The sequence below is a fragment of the Bos taurus genome, chromosome Y (assembly GCF_002263795.3).
Source record: "Bos taurus isolate L1 Dominette 01449 registration number 42190680 breed Hereford chromosome Y, ARS-UCD2.0, whole genome shotgun sequence".
NCBI classification, from domain to species: domain Eukaryota; kingdom Metazoa; phylum Chordata; class Mammalia; order Artiodactyla; family Bovidae; genus Bos; species Bos taurus.
In genome coordinates, this window is record NC_082638.1 from 30,843,717 (window position 1) to 30,854,173 (window position 10,457).

At 51.7% G+C, this 10,457-nt stretch overlaps 1 pseudogene; it reads right to left on the reverse strand.

The window, feature by feature from the left end:
* Positions 1 to 446: 446 nt before the first annotated feature.
* LOC132344543 (uncharacterized) lies at positions 447 to 9,629 on the reverse strand (annotated as a pseudogene).
* Positions 9,630 to 10,457: the final 828 nt, after the last annotated feature.

The following is a 10,457-nucleotide window of genomic DNA, read 5'->3' on the forward strand; positions in this document are numbered from 1 at the left end:
GGTGATCATTAAGGAGTATTACCTTGACATCACTGGTAAAACGTGGCTCCAGGGTGGTGAGTGTAGGTGTGTAAGGAGGTGGATGATCCACCTGTGGAATCCGCCCCTGTGTCCCCTGTCTTTCTGCATGTTATAAGGCAAGTTATTCCACTCCAGTCCACTGGCTCTGGGACTTTGAATGAGGAGCACAGGCTGCAGGCTGGACATCATGTGCCTTAAGTTTCTCAACTGGTTGTCAGGCCACAGAATCGAACAGGATTGCTGAGGTGGGGTTGCTTTGGGGCTGCATACAGTTGGCAATTGATGTTGGAGTTCTTGGATGCTCACAGGAGGGTTGGGGGCCTGGTCAGTCCTGGGCTAATCTTTCTTGTGCTGCCAGCAGATCATTGGGAAAGATGTGGGGGATGATCCTGTGAAGTAGTACCATAGGAAGGAAGGTCCTGCCATTAGCGGACCACAGAAACACATGTGATGAAGGGGTCTGGAGGTGGGCCCTGTAGGGACAGCCGTGTAGTGGCCGGGACACTGTCTTTTCTCAAATGAGGATGCTCAGTCGCATGCAAGCTGTCTCTGGAGCCAGATTTTGGGTCATGCATGTAGCAGATGATCTGCTGAGACCGGGGCTTAGGGACTCAGTGTGTACTTGAGTGCAGCAAGTCTCCCTCAATTTAGCTGTGGTTGCAGTGCGAGAGTCCTGGATGATACTACTAAAGGCAGCGTGAATTAAGTATCTTTGTCAGAATCATCCTTTTGTGGGTCCTGCCATCCCCTGGCCTCCTTTTGCTCACAGAGTTTATGATTGCCTGGGCCCTACACTCAGGCACCTTACCTTGGGAAGGCCTATCATTGAAAGGACGTCCTCTCCAGGGTCCCAGTGCACCTGTGTGCTGACTTTGGGATCTTCTGATTTTGCACATCCACCGATCAGCGTCTCACCATTACCACACTTGCTGCATTGGAAGAGGCTTCAGGCTGCCTTCGGAAAATACGGAAGTGCTCAGGGAGGAGGTGGACAGAGAGCTCCAAGTGCAGGACGTGGTGCCTACTGATGCCATCTCTGATACTGCTGGACACATGGGCGTCTTCAGCTCCTGAAACACCTGTGTTCCCTGTTTGTGTTTGTGTCCCTGTATCGAGCCTGTGTGTGTATACACGTGTGTGCTTGTGTCACCTGTGTTTGCGTGCGTGTGTGTGTGTGTGTGTGTGTGTGTGTGTGTGTGTGGCCCAGGGAAATATCAGAGAAAAAGGCTACAGGAGAGGAAATGCCAAGCAATCAGAAGACGAGACACAAGGCACCCCCAGTTTGAGGGTGGTTGGTCGCCCTATCTCTGCAGTGACCCTGTCCAGGATGGGAATGAGGAAAGGATGGCCACTGATAACTCAGGACCTTGGCTTCAGAAATCTGCCATGAGATGAAATACAAAAACACACTCACCATTTCTACCGTGTTCTTGTATGTGTTTGGACCAGGAAGAGTGAGTGCATGGTCTGTGGATTCACCCAGGGCAAATCAGGTGGAGTGGGGCTTTAAAACCACTGCCTGTGGAGCCCACAGCCTGTGGGGACATGGGCTGGCAGGTGGAAATGGTGGATGTGGATACAGAGGACCTGGGATGGGTGAGGAGGCTAAGGTCTTGCTGAGAAGGACAGAGACCCAAAGGAGAAAGAGGCACAGATTGACTTGTGTACTGGAGACTTGCTCTACACATGTGAGAAGGAGACCTGGGAAGGTCCTGGGCCAGTGCTTCCCAGGATCAGCCCATCAGCCAGCACCCTCTCTCCATGAGGGTTTCACACACTGGAACGATGTGACACAAAATGCGAGACATGCTAAGGTAGGCTGTCGTGCAAAACCACAGGCATCCTAGGAGAGACAACATGTGAGTGTGGCATGCCTCCAGGCACTTCCAGTCTCCCTGGCAGTGCAGAAAGGCGTAGAAAGTGCAGGTGTTTTACGTGTGTGCTCTTCTGCCGAGGTGTGCCTATAAGGGAGGGAACAGGGAGGAAGCAAGGATGGTGGGCTTATTGCGTGTCCGAAGGACCTCATGAGAGTGGGAGACAGGGAAGCCCCTGGGTGCAGTGTAGGGCCTGCTGGTTTTCAGGGTCCAGGGGAAAGGCAATAACGCTCCTGCCAAAGATACCCCATGGCTTGTGCTGAAAGTCCTGATATAAATTCCTTCTTTCCTCTGGGTCTTTCCCCTGGCTTTGGGGACCTGAGGGCAAAGGTGTGTGTTTGCACCTGGGGGAGGATTTTGGCAGTTTCTCTGGAGCATAATCTCTGATTTTGTCGTAGGGGATCTGCACCAGCTGACACTCAGAAGGAAGCTGCATTCCAGGTGACCGTCTTGGATGCCCCTGTGGCCAACCAAGGACTGGCTAACTTGGCACGTGGGCTGTGTAGGTAAGCAGGGATGCCTGACTCCAGGGAGTCCTACCTGGGCTTAATGAACCCAATGAAAGAGAGTATTTGATTTAGCAAATCAATGAGGCCTGGGTGGAATCAAGCCCTCTTGGTGTTTTTGAGATAGAAAAGCTGCTTTCTGTCCAAGGGAGGCATGAGCTGTGGGCCCAGAAAGGGCAGGATTCCCAGATCATCATCTGTTTGGGGACTCCATGGGTCTGGGTAGGAATAAACAGAAGGGACCACCTGTAGGAATGCCACCTTACCATTATGGTCTCGGGCTTCATGCCTTGTTTCAGAAGAGACCCTCTATCTATGGGCACCTTCTTCACAACATTGGATCACACCCAGGTCTCTCACAGACTCTGGGGGACCTTGGAGGCTCAGGCATCTCTTTGGCCTTTTCCTGCTAAAGGGAGATAGTGCTTGGAGGCACAGGTCTTTTCCTGCTAAAGGGAGATAGTGCTTGGAGGCACAGGTAGACAGGTGCACACAGAAAACTACACAGGTAGAAAGAACAGGGGACCTCACTCAGAATGTTGATGTGGTAGGCTAGCAATAGGGACACAGTTTTGACCAGGAATGACTTAGAAGGGGCACACTGAGAAAGCAGTTCTCCAAGTCAGCTGAGCCCAGACGTCCTTGTTTTCTGGTCCCCTGAAAGAATGCACAGGCAATGGATCAGGCCAGTGTGACTGGTACTGTGAAGCTGTCCAAGGTAATGGGAGAATGTAGAATGCAGGCAGAACTCATTCAGCTGTCCAGGGCGAGCATTTCCAACCCTGCCTGAAGCTCTGCAGATCGGTCCTTGTCAGGAGCAAATGCCAAAATTTTGTAACCTTTGAGGCTAAGTCAAAGGGTTAGAAGTGTAACCTGACAGGATCGATGAGAAAGTGAAAGAAAATAATCAGGACAAAGAAAGTCAGGTGCTTACCAAAATTGATGTTCCTGGAGAAGAAAGTTTGTATGTCTGTATATGTGCAAGTTTCCTCTCAGGGATGTTAATGTGTGCACACGCATGTGTGTGCATATATGCATGAAAAGCGCCTGACAGTATGCTTGTGAGTATGAGGTGTAGAAACTGACCTAACCAGGTGATAGAAGTTGAATAGGGAAAACATAAAAGCCATAGGGAAAGGTACATGCTCTGGCCATCAGAAGCACTGGAGCCGGGTTGCCAATCCCTGTTATCTCACTGAGTGAGCAACTTCTAAGTGGAATCACAGTGGTGCACCCAGGATGCCTGGCAGAAAGGAGAGGCAGGAAGAAAGTGCCTGGGGGTGACCAATGAGAGTGCAGAGGATCCGAGACACAGAACAGGCTGCAATTCCAATACACAGAGGTCATAGTGGGTGACCCCACAGCCCCTTGGACATGTAGCTACCAGGGCGTTCTATCCTTCTAGAACACTGGGCTTTCTTTCCCTGTCCTTGCCATGAGCATGAGCACCCCGTGCCTTTTTTTGAGGTTTCAGAAATGGACCAGCACTGCAGCATAAGCACCTGCTACCTGCATAGTCTTCCAGTTTGAAAAATCACTCTTTGTACTCTTTGAAGAAGGTATATATCGGGAGTAAGGACTATAGGATGGATGGATTAGCTTGATCCTCTTGCTGCTCCTGGCCCCACAGGATTGGCCTATTGGGCAGGCTGGTACGTGTTCTTACATGGAGAACAGAACCATTTTGAAACGACCTTGGTAGGGTAAATGGGCAGACGTGCATGTCTCGGGCACCAGGAAGTCCTGGAACTTAACAGGGAGTTGTCCTTAGCATCTCACTGGTAGGCGTTTGAACAAGGTTCAGGGAGTTTCCTCATGCCAGCAGAGCATGCCCCCATTTCTCCCTCTGTGCAAAGTGTGGCCAAGACGCTGCAGACCTGTGCAGTGTTCACATCTGTCCAGTGAGGGAGGGAGGATAAACCGGCCCCTTCTGAGGTTCAGCAGTGACCGCCCACTGTTGGCTTTCAAGTTTGAGAAAGTACTGTCTGAAAGTGTGGACTAAAAATGTCTGATTTTGTACACCCGTGGTGGACTCATGTTGATGTATGGCAAAACCAATATAATATTGTAAAGTAATTAGCCTCTACTTAAAATAAATAAATTTAAATTAAAAAAGAGTCTGATCTCCCGTTAGTGAAACTCACTCAGGAGGAGAAGGGCTTGCCTTCATGCCAAGGATAAGCTTCTCGTATGAGTGCTGGTGTCCAGACAGTGGCAAAGGGTAACAGCATCACTTAAAGAGATGGAACTACATAGACACCAGCCCTGGTACACACACAGAAGGATAGCCCAAAACAGTGCTATGCCAGAAGCAGAGATAAAGAGACACAGAGCGAGCTCTGTACCCTAAGGTTCTGGTGTCCCCGAACAATGCAGATCAACTGTTTCCTCTCAGGGATGTTAATGTGTACACACGCAAATGGTACTCCTACTCCCGTAGCATCCGGACAGCAACAGGTACTCTGTCCCATGGAGAAAAGTATCCAGCCACTGGATCTTTTGGATACTCAGAGCGAACGCCCAGTTATTAAAGGTTATTAAAGGTCTTGTGGGACCCAGGAGTGTGTTTTTCGGATTGCGGAGCAGGAACCCGTGGTTGGAATTTCCAGATCCAGGTCAATGACAGCCCCCGGGGAAGCGGCAGATGCAAAACCTGCTAGCTCCTTGGAGCAGAATCTGGCCACGTGGTGGAGCTGGAGCCCAGGAACCAGGAAAGATGCCCTCCAGTCTAGGGGCATGTCCATAAGGGTGCCGTCCACTACCCTTTTGGCCATTGGTCTAGATTTGGGCCAGCAGCCTGTGCGTGGCTCACAACCTAGGGCCCTGCCTGTTTGGGTGATGTCCCAGGGCCCGTTCAGCCTGTCCTGGGATGTCCACTACCCCTTTCTTCAGCCTCAGGCGACCCCAGACACACCAGCCCCTGCCTCCCAACCATGCCTCTCACTCCCCACCCCGAAAAAGCAAGCGGGCCCCACAGGTTTACTGCAGACTGGGCCTCCATTGCACACCACTTGCTTTGGTGCTATTATGTCTGTCCTTTCGCTTCTGACAGCCAGGGGTCATGGCCAGGGCCAAGAGGAGCGTGAGAGGTGGTCATAGGAAGACGGGAGCGTCCTGGGACCCTGGACCTTCTTAGTTGTGAGCCCAGGTGTTCAGGGGGATGGGGCCCCGCAGCCTGCCCTTGTGATGCTATGCACAGCTGGGACCTAGCAGCCACCAGTTGTCACACCAGGCGAAGATGCCACCCTCTTCAGGGTGGAGATGGCAGAGGATGGCAGGGCCCTGGTGGATGGAGATGTGGTGGGAATCAGGCGGGTGTTCCAGCTGCCTGTGGAAGACATCATGGAGGAGGTAGAGGTTTCAGCTGATGAGGAGCAGCAACAGGGATCCTCCCAGGAGCTGGAGGAGAAGATGTTGGAGAAGCAGGGCCAGGAAAGGCCTGAATGAGCTTCTGGTGCTATATGTGCTACAGGCGCTGGCCGCCCTGCAAGTGGAACTGACGTCTTAGCATGAGAAAAACCGCAGGGCCTATGTTTGTTTCATGTGAAGAGCCATCAGAGGAGGACTTGGCTCAGAGGAGCGCCACCATCCAGGGCATCCCTGGCTTCTGGGACAAAGTGGTATCCTTTCTGCTGCTCCTTGGGGTCTACTTAGGAGGAGGAGAAGGAGGTGCAGAGGCAGGAGCAGGAGGAGGGGTGGGGGCGAGTGCTGGTGGACCCTGAAGGAAGTGTGGTACTGGGCAATTCGCAGGCTTCAAAGGCACAGCTGAATAGAGTCCTGGCAGGGCCACACCTGTGAGTGTCGAAGCCATGACATTGTGTGTCTACTTCAGGCCTGCATCTGAGGAGGAACAGCTCCGAGGCCTCTAAGTCAGGAATGACCAGAGACAGTACACCAGAGCAGTCTCAGCAGACAGTTATTGTTGTAAATGTGGATGATCCTGAAAATAACTGAGACATGGGAGTCACACATACACACACACAGACACACATACACATACGCAAACACACACCAACACCTTTGCTTTCAGACACGATGTGTTACAACGACTGCATGTCTAACCATGTAAGCAGTGACATACCACTACCCAGCATACACAGGTCTAGAGAAGAGTAACAATCAGAAACAGTCTCTGCTTGGGGAATGCAGACCACCTCAGATGCAGTACACCAAAAGGAACCCAGAGCCATGAGCGTGTCTGATGGTATGGCAGGGCCTGAGGACATCAGTAGTGGCTGGGCAAGCAGAAGTGCCCAGCATCCTTGACGATGCCTGTTCCAGTGTCCTTCTTCCACCCCAGACTAGGACTGTTGTTCCTGGATCTTCTTGGCCTAGTATGTGGCCTAAATGGCTCCTTGACCTAAAGCAGATTATGAACCACCCTCAAGTTTCTGTCATCATCAGCGACCAAGATAAAGACTTTCTCAGCTACATGATCGACTTGAAGGTCAATGAGGGAGACTGAGGACAGGTGGGTATGGGACTTGGTGGAGAGTGGGAGGATCATGTTTTCCATGTTCCTACACTGGGAGAGTTTGGAGAGGCTTCATGGAAGCTGTTAATGGGAGGCAAGCTGAGGCCCCTAGAAGCTTGCACCTTTTCCCTTCTCCCTATCCTAGCAGGTACAGGTGCGAGCCATCTCTGGTCCCACAGCAAGCTGATATTTCCTTTTTGGGACCACCCTTACTTCTTGAACAACAGTGATCATAAAAGAGTATTATCTTGACATCACTGGTAAAACGTGGCTCCTTGGGTGACGACTGTCAGTATGAAAGGGTGTGGATGATTCACCTGCGGGATTCGCACCCTTCTCCCCTATCTTTCTGCAGGGTAAAGGGCACATTGTTCCACACCAGTCCATTGGTTCTGGGACTTTGAACAGGGAGGAGCCAGCCACAGGCTGGTCACCAGGAGCCTAAACTTTCTCAACTGGTTGTCAGGCCACAACTGCCCAGAATCAACAGGATTGCTCAGGTGGAGTTGTTTTGGTCCTGCATACAGTTGATGATTGATGTTGGAGTTCTTGGCTGCTCATGGGAAGGTTCGGGTCCTGGTCAGCCCAGAGGTGACATTCCTCGTGTTGCCACCAGATCATCAGCTAAGACGAGTGGGACGATCCCCTGAAGTGCTACCCCAGGAGGGAAGATTCTTCCATGAGTGGTAACTGACAGAAACACATGTGGTAAAGGGTCTGGAGGTGGGCTGTGAAGGGACAACTGTGTTGGAGCCGTGACACTGTCCTTTCGCAAATGGGGATGATCAGGCTCATGCAAGCTGGCTGAGGAGCATGGATTTGAGCTATGCATGTAGCAGGTGGCCTGCTGAGACTTGGGTCTGGGCATTCAATGTGTCCGTGAGTGAAACAAGTCTCCCTCAAATCAGCTGTGGTTGCAGCATGAGACTCCTAGGTGGTACTACTAGAGGCAGGGTGAATTAAGTATCTTTTTCAGAATAATCCTGCTGTGGGTCCTGCCATCACCCGGCCTCCTGTTGCTCACTGAGTTTGACATTGCCTGGGGCCTTCATTCCCGCCCCTTAACTTGGGAAGGTCTATCATTGAAAGGGCATCCTCTCTGGGATCCCAGTGCACCTGTGTGCTGACTTTGGGATCTTCTGTGAATTTCCACATGCACCACTTGGTGGCTCACAAGCATCACACATGCTGCGCTGGAAGTAGCTTCAGGCTACCTTGGGAAAATATGGAAGAGCTCGTGGAGGAGGTGAACAGGGAAGAGCTCGTGGAGGAGGTAAACAGGGAAGAGCTCGTGGAGGAGGTGAACAGGGAGCCACAAGGGCAGGGCATGGTGCATACCGACTACATCTCTGACATTGCAGAGACCACCCACCCTTAGACTGGGGACACCTCATGCCTCCACTTATGGTAACTAGGCTCCTCCTCTCCTGTCACTTTCATCTCTGTGTCTTCCCTGGGCTACACACACAAACACACACACTCACAAACACAGCCGACATAGGCACATGCGTGTATACACACACATGCTCGGCACGGAGACACAAACACAATCAGGGAACACGGGCTTCTGAAACACATGAGTTTCCTGTTTGCATTTGTGTTCCTGTGCCGAGCATATGTGTGTATACATGTGTGTGCTTGTGTCGGCTGTGTTTATGTGTGTGTGTGTGTGTGTGTGTGTCTGGCCCAGGGCAGACACAGAGATGAAGGAGACAGGAGAGGAGGTGCCAAGCAACCATAAGAGGAGGCACGAGGCGTCCCCAGTCTAAGGGTGGTTGGTCGCCGTATCTCTGCAGTACCCTGTACAGGATGGGAACGGGGAAAGGATGGCCAGTGATAACTCCAGACCATGGCTCCAGAAATCTGCAATTAGACCAAATATAAGACAAGCTCACCATTTCTACTGTGTTGTTGTGTGTGTTTGGACCGGGAAGAGGGGATGCATGGCCTGAGGATTCACCCAGGACAAATCAGGTGGGGTAGGGCTTTGAGACCACTGGCTTTGGAGCCCTCAGCCTGTGGTCACATGGGCCGGCCTTTGGAAATGGTGGATGTGGCTATGGCAGGACTGGGATGGTGAGGAGGCTAAGGTCCTGCAGAAAAGGGCGGAGACCTGAAGGAGAAAGAGCCACAGATTGTCTGCTGCACTGGAGACTTGTTCCACACACGTAAGGAGAACTGGAAAGGTCCTGGGCTGTACTGCCCAGGATCAGCCCAAAAGCCAGCATGCTATGTCCATGAGAGTGGCACACACTGACACCATGTGACACAAAATGGAAGATAAGGTAAGGCAGGCTGTCTGTGCAAAATGACAGGCCTCCTAGGAGAGACAGGATGTGAGCGTGGCATGCCTCCAGGCACTTCCAGCCTCCCTGGCAGTGCAGGTAGGCAAAGAAAGTGCAGGGCCTAGTGTACGTGTGTGGCCCTCCTCTGGGTTGTGCCTGTGAGGGAGGGAACAGGGAGGAAGCAAGGGTGGTGGGCTTATTGCATGTCCCAAGGGAACTCGGGGGAGGGGAGATGGGGAAGCCCCTGGGGGTAATTTGAAGCCTGCTGGTTTTCAGGGTCCAGGGTCTAGGCAATAGCGGTCCTGCCAAAGATACCCCATGGTGTGTGCTGAAAGTCCTGACGTGAATTCCTTCTTTCCTCTGGGGTCATGCCCCTGGCCCTGGGGTCTAGAGGGGTAAAGGTGTGCATCTGCATCTGAGAGAAGATTGTGGCTCTCTCTCTCTGGAGCAGATTCTCTGATTTTGTCATAGGGGATTTGCACCAGGTGACACTCAGTGGGACCCTGCCTTCCAGGTGACTGTCTTGGATGTCTTTGGGCCCAACCAGGGACAGGCTTCTTTGGCACTTTGGCTGTTAGGAAAGCAGATATACCTGATTGTATGAAGACCTACCTGGGCCTAATGAGAGCAACTGAAAGGGAGTCTTGGCATTTAGTCAATCAGTGATGTCTGGGTGGTTCTAACACAGTTGGTGCTAAGTTACAGAGTCAGAAGTGCAACCTGAGATGAGCAAGTGAAAGAAAATAACCAGGACAAAGAAAGTTGGGTGCTTACCAAAGTTCATGTTCCTGGAGAAGAAAGCGTGTACTTTCTGCATATGTGCAAGTTTCCTCTCAGGGATGTTACTGTGTACATGCACATGCACACAAAGAACCACCTGCCAGTACGCTTATGAGTATGAGCTGTCGGAAGTGACCTAACCAGGTAATGGGAGTTGAATAGCAAAGCATGAACGTCATAGGGAAAGACTCCACCTAGACTCCAGCCAGCAGAAGCACTGATAACAGTTCCTGTTATCTCACCGAGATAGCAAGTTCTAAGTGGAGTCAGAATGGTGCACCAAGGATGCCCGTCAGAAAGGAGAGGCAGGAGGAAAGTGCCTGTGGGCGACCAGTGAGAGTTCAGAGGTTCCAAGACACAGAACAGGCAGCAACCCCAGACACAGAAACCAAAGTGGGTGACCACACAACCCCTTGACCACCCGGCTACAAGGGTCTTTCTGTCCTTCTGAAGTGCCAGGCATACTTTCCCTGACCTTGCCAAGAGCATGGGCAAGGTTTGCCTTTTTCCTGTGTTT